We start from the raw sequence: 6,920 nt of genomic DNA on the forward strand, positions 1-6,920 counted from the left end.
CGCGTCGTGCGTCGGTGCGGCTGCTCCCGGGATAAACCATTCATTCCCGGCATAAACCATTCCCGGGTCCGGCCGCTCTCGGGGCTTCCGCTCAGTGCGGGCGGGCGCGTCTTTGGGGCCGATTCGCTAAAAAAAAAGGTGGGGTGTGTTTCACAGAGTGAGACGCGCGGTTTCTGCCCGGGCTTTCTCAGAAAGGGGCTGCGAGAGGTGCTCCGGCTCCTTCCCTGCCCGCTTGCCTGCTGGGTGGTGGCCTTTCCCGGTACCACGCAGTCATCCTCTTAATGCTTGGCTGGGGAGAGATGCGAGTTCTGCTTGCGGGTGATAGAAAGAAGGTGGGTCGGGGGGCGGGGCGGAACTGCAGCTCCGTGTGGCTGCAGGTGCGGAACGTGCACCGGCCAGCCCCCAAAAGAGGTGTATTTAGAGTACTCGCTTTTAAAAAAATTAGAGGGGAGATATGCCGAGTTTGATGCATTTTTAAGGTCTCAAGCCACGTGTCGAGAACTGGTCTCATGAGGAGCAGCTGAGGGGTCTGCGGTTATTTAGCCTGGACAAGAGGAGGCTGAGAAAGGAGCTTGTAGTGAGGTGGGGGTTGGTTTCTTCTCCCAAAAAGCAATAGAACAAGAGGAAATGGCCTAAGGTTGTGCCAGGGTAAGTTTAGATTGGATAGTAGGAAAAAAATTATTCACATAAAGGGTCGTCAAGCTTTGGAACAGGCTGCCCAGGGAAGTGGTGGAGTCACCATACCTGGAAGTATTTAAAAGACATGTAGATGTGGTGCTTAGGGACATGGTTTAGCACTTGGCAGTGCTGGGTTAATGGTTGTGCTTAATGATCTTAATCACAGAATCACAAAGGCTGGAAAAGACCTTTAAGATCACCAAGTTCAGCCTATGACCTAACACCACCACATCAGCCAGACCATGGCACTAAGTGCCACATCCAGCCTTTCCTTGAACACATCCAGGGATGGTGCCTCCACCACTTGCCTGGGAAGTCCATTCCAATGTCTGATCACACTCTCCATGAGGAAGTGCTTCCTAATATCCAACCTAAACCTCCCTGGTGCAGCTTCAGACTGTGCCCTCTCATCCTGTCACTAGTTCCCTGGGAGAAGAGCCCAGTCCCCACCTGACTACAACCTCCTTCAGGTAGTTGTGGAGAGTGATAAGGTCCCCCCTGAGTCTCCTTCAAGCTTAAGGGGCTTTTCCAACCAAAATGATTCTGTGTTCTTACTTTACAATTATAATCAGATGGCTGTCAGCTTAAAACTCTAGTTTTCACTTAATCTCATGATTCTGAGACCAGAGACTTTACTCAGTTTACTACATTGCACACTATGTAATACTTGGTGATGTTCAGTCTTGTTACCTCAACTAACTTAAGATCACTAATCGGCAACATGACTTTGCTCTGAGTAGCATCAATAGTTGGATAAATTACACTAGTTACAAGTCTTGGAAGCCAAATCGTATTCTGAGTAAATGTCAGCGAAGATGGGAACATGCAGTGGTTTCACATCAGCTGTTTACAAGGCAAAGTATCACGTGGTGTAGGCATCCAGAACGCAGACATCCACAGCCAGCTGGGGCCATGCTGGCCTCACGCAGCAGAATTCCAGAGCCATTTTCTGAAAAATGGGGCAGATGTTTGTAATTTTCTTCACATCCTGTTTACCAATGTAACTTCAGCATCTGGGACTTAGGTGGGAGATTAGTGGAATACAGTTTTGGGATCCATAGTCCTGGGAGGGGTAAGATTCATATTAAGACTGTTGCTGATGAGTTTGTTAAACAGAGGCCACTTTTGCTCCACAGACAATGTCATACTTGGAAAAAAAAAAAAAAGCAGAGGAATTAGGGGAGTTGAGGGGAAGGAGAAAAGCAAAGCAACCACCTACTCAGTCTATATCACACTGATGTTTTCAAACTGAGGAGTAAAGCTGGTATCAGGGATAGATACAATAGATCAGCTCTTCTCTTCTGCTGAACAGTGTTTTTCCTGTGGCAGCTGACAGCGTTTGTGGGTAGATACAAGATGTGTTCAAGGCCAGGTTGGGTGGGTCTCTGAGAAACCTGGTCTAGTGAGAGGTGTCCCTGCCAATGCAGAATGTTTGGATCTAGATGATCTTTAAGGTCCCTTCCAACCCAAACCTTTCTATGGTTGATTTTGGAGTTCATACTTGTTGCCTGTGCTTTACTTGCTGGGTAAAGGGATTCTTCCTTCAGTTGCTAGGGTCTGATATTCAAACTCTCACTTTCCCTGTCAGTGAAAAAGCAAAGCAAAACCAAAAAAGTCTTACAAAAGTATACGTTTATTTTGCTGTTCCTTCTCCACGTGCCATTTTTGATGTTTCATGGGGAGGGGGGGAGGGGAGGGAGAAAAAGTACATCTTGGTAACTGCAAGGACACAGCCATAGATGTTCTCCTGAATACAGAAGTACAACATCCAGCTCAGGAAAAGTCCTGCTGGACAGAAATGCTAAGGATTCAAACCAGTTTGTGTTTTAGGAAATTAACCATAAACAATTGGTTATTTGGTGTGTTATTAATGCAGAATACAGTACATATTTTATGGTTGCAAAAAACAAGTAAAGAAATGGGAAAATCAAGGCTGAACAAAAATATCCAGAGAGCTACAATACAGGAGTTAATACGATAGCATTTAAAATTAATACTTTAATCATTTTGCTACTGGCAATTTCTACTAGACAGTGAGAGCAATGACCCAATTAGTATTATTAAATAATAGCATTATAAAAAATATTGCTGGTAAAATGGACAAAGTAATAGAATAAGCAACCACAAATCATCCTTTTTCCCTCAGATAACTGAAGTTTTATGGATTGTAGACAATCCGAATAACCAGAATACTAGTTAAATAACCGTATTTCCTTTAGAGTTTCACAACAAAATAGAATAAATGCTATCTGAAAATCAGATAAATCATTTTGGGTTGCCCAGAGATCTGACCTGACTTTGCAACTGGTTTGTGCTGTAACACTAAAACAGCCAATGCAGAATGTTTGGATCTAGATGATCTTTAAGGTCCCTTCCAACCCAAACCTTTCTATGGTTGATTTTGGAGTTCATACTTGTTGCCTGTGCTTTACTTGCTGGGTAAAGGGATTCTTCCTTCAGTTGCTAGGGTCTGATATTCAAACTCTCACTTTCCCTGTCAGTGAAAAAGCAAAGCAAAACCAAAAAAGTCTTACAAAAGTATACGTTTATTTTGCTGTTCCTTCTCCACGTGCCATTTTTGATGTTTCATGGGGAGGGGGGGAGGGGAGGGAGAAAAAGTACATCTTGGTAACTGCAAGGACACAGCCATAGATGTTCTCCTGAATACAGAAGTACAACATCCAGCTCAGGAAAAGTCCTGCTGGACAGAAATGCTAAGGATTCAAACCAGTTTGTGTTTTAGGAAATTAACCATAAACAATTGGTTATTTGGTGTGTTATTAATGCAGAATACAGTACATATTTTATGGTTGCAAAAAACAAGTAAAGAAATGGGAAAATCAAGGCTGAACAAAAATATCCAGAGAGCTACAATACAGGAGTTAATACGATAGCATTTAAAATTAATACTTTAATCATTTTGCTACTGGCAATTTCTACGAGACAGTGAGAGCAATGACCCAATTAGTATTATTAAATAATAGCATTATAAAAAATATTGCTGGTAAAATGGACAAAGTAATAGAATAAGCAACCACAAATCATCCTTTTTCCCTCAGATAACTGAAGTTTTATGGATTGTAGACAATCCGAATAACCAGAATACTAGTTAAATAACCGTATTTCCTTTAGAGTTTCACAACAAAATAGAATAAATGCTATCTGAAAATCAGATAAATCATTTTGGGTTGCCCAGAGATCTGACCTGACTTTGCAACTGGTTTGTGCTGTAACACTAAAACACATTCTAAATGAAGACCAAAATAATTTGTTTCATTTGTTAGCAGTTTAAATCAGATGCTAAATTAAATATTTAATGCCACGATGGGTCTGTTTTGTTTCCTTTCTATCTTCCTTTGGCAGTGTGGCACAACCCTGTATTTCTGCAGTGCCTCTCCTCCCCAGATCTCCGACGTGACATTTTCGAAGGGTGAGACCAGTGACTTGTCTGGCCTCTAAATGAGCCAGTGCCAAATGACTCAGCTCTGACCTGTTTCTATTGTATCACCATTAAAAACGACTGTGTTTCCCTACGGTGGCAAGACCCCAGCTGTGTTTCAAGCATGTTTGAGAAGGACAAGAAACACTGCTAGCATCTATAGTGCATGGTACAGGTCCCTTTGGAAAAGTGACAGCCCTTCAGGCAGTTCTTTAAAGACACTTTGAAATCACATAGTTTGGGTTTGTGAGGAAACAGCTCCAAAGGCCTTCAGCCCACTTGCAACCTCCTGATTTGGCTACTAGATCATGCTTCCCTTTTCCATTGTTCAGCCCTTTTATCTTTCCTCCTGTCTCTTTCATCTTTATGGCACATTCACATTTTTTTCCTGGGCATTAAAATTCTGATTTTTCATCTCATCCCCCGCAGTAACTTCTTTGATCTGCAGTAGCACTTTGTATCAATTTGTGTTCATGAGCCTCTTTTTCCAGCTGACCCATTGAAACAAAGTGTTTATGAAGTGTAACTGCTAACAGGACCACTATTCCTCATCAGATGAGGAGAGGTATTATTGAGAAAGTAATCTTAGGAAGAAAAATAAATTTTTTATATTTTAAATTATAAAATATTAAACTCAAATCTAGTAAATTCATGATAATATGGATGGCGTATCACTAATATCAGACAACATCATAAATCCACAGAGAGTTACCTACTCTCCATGAAACAAGAGTTGGCATCCAGCAGCACAAAACTGAAATTAGCTGGGAAACATTCCCTGCAGCCCACTTGTCATTTGAAATAGGATCTTGCTTCCTGCCCTTACAAGTGCACCAGCCCAGCAGAAACCTAGGATTAATTTATACAGTTGTGGTTTTTTTCCTTGCCCACTCACTCTTACTGTATAATATGCCTCTAAAGGATGTACTAGCACAAAGAAATTAGTAATTTGATGATATCCAAACACAGATTGTGCTGTGTCCAGTTCTCAAACTGGACAGGCTGGAGAACACAGGTAATACCTTTGCAGCAACTACAGCTATTGCTTTCATGGAAAAAAAAAAATAAACAGGAAAGTGTTTAATTATTTTTAAGTTGGTTTTCAGGGTGGCACAGTGTCTGCAAACAGGGAGAAGAGCCAGTCCCTGGTGGCTGCCCTGCTGAAGCAAAACCCTTTCCTGCTTCTGCAGCAGCACTTGACAACCAGTTGCCCAAGCACCCAAGTGTAAAAGTTCAAGTCGCGGCTGCAGGGATTCTGGTTGATGAAGGCGTTCAGGTGAGCTGTCAGAGAAGTTCCATGTTTTGTTTTACAGGCGGCTAGGAAACCTTAGGCAGCTCCTGGAGGAGCTCCAGAAGCAGCTGCAGCAGTAGGAGTTACGTTACCGTCATCTAGTGGTTCTCCTGCAGCCTGCACCCTCGCTTTTCACGGTCCAGTTTCAGTCAGTTCCCATGCAACAGGCTTTGCATTTCAGTTAGATTACATACATAATCTTTTGCTCTGGTGCTGCTAGGCATCAAGGAGCATTATAGAAAAATCTTACGCATTTCTGTTGCAAATTTCAATAACGTCAGGTTGAGCCTTGACACCTAAAAGTTGGGGAACTAGTACTGACAGGGCACTCCAGAAAGATCAGTGCTTTGTAGTGTGGCAAATCTAAGGAATCAACATTAAAAAAAAAATTCTTGGAGAAGCAAAGAGGTAGAACTTGAGGAAGCTGAAAAAAATGGAGGAAATTACTTTTATTCAGGGGTCCCGAATCCATTCCTCATCCTCCAGCTGGTTATGTCCCACTCACAGTTTTGTTCAAGTTCTGAAAACCCTAGTCATTAGGAAGGTCAAGCTGTTGCTCTTCAAGGATGCTTGCTAGTCTCCTGCCAGATGAACCAGTTTTGGTCTAGGAAGCATTATCAAGTAATCTGAGGAGATGCAGCCCCAAACGTGACCTCTCTCTCTTTTCTTCACTGTCCTATGGCAGCATCAGCAGTAACATCAGCTGCTACCTACTCTTTTTGGTGTAAAAACATTGTGGTACCTGTGCCCCAGTAGCTCCACACACCTGAAATGCAAATCACCTTTGATAACACTTCTAAATGTATAATGATATTAAGAACAACATAAGAGTGTGGGGTTTTTTTGAAACTTCAGGGAGGTGCAAAGTAAGCATGGTACAGCCAGCTTTCTGCAAAGATCAAAGGGGATCCCCAAAGTATTTTAAGACAATCTTTTCCTTAATTGGGAGAAATTATTCAGTGTGGTGTGGGGGGCAAAGATGTAGAGCACAGCCTGCTTCCCTTTATGCCAGCCCAGAGAAGGTTCCAATACCATAACAACTGAATGCAACTGCTCTATGTTTATGCCTGCAAGTAACTACAGAAGGGTGTGAAAGTGTATCAGCAATAAGCACCTGCATGTGCAAAGCCATACTCTTTCCTGGCCTGTTTCTTCCCGGTGAAATGTAAGATTAAAATACACCTTTTCAGACTTATTTTCTACATTGCCATTGCCACGTGTCTGCTAGAGCATGCGAGGTGCTCTTTTTCCCACTTGCTCTTTACCCATGGGATGTTCAAGTTACTGTATATTTGAAAAGGCTTGTCATTTGTGCATCCTTCCAGGCAGAGCATGGAAGACTGGTGGGCTCTGACTGCAGACAGTGGCCTTCAGTGACCTAGGAAGTCCTGTGTGCTGATTTTAATAGGCTAAGCATGCACGTAATGCTCAGGGGTTAACACAGCATCAAGAAAGATGGGCTCCATACCTCTTAGGCCACTTGGCAGCTAAATCGTGATTTTTCCTGCTGCG

The sequence above is a fragment of the Chaetura pelagica genome, unplaced genomic scaffold, assembly GCF_000747805.2.
Source record: "Chaetura pelagica isolate M959 unplaced genomic scaffold, ChaPel_1.0 scaffold211, whole genome shotgun sequence".
Classification (NCBI taxonomy): Eukaryota; Metazoa; Chordata; class Aves; order Apodiformes; family Apodidae; genus Chaetura; species Chaetura pelagica.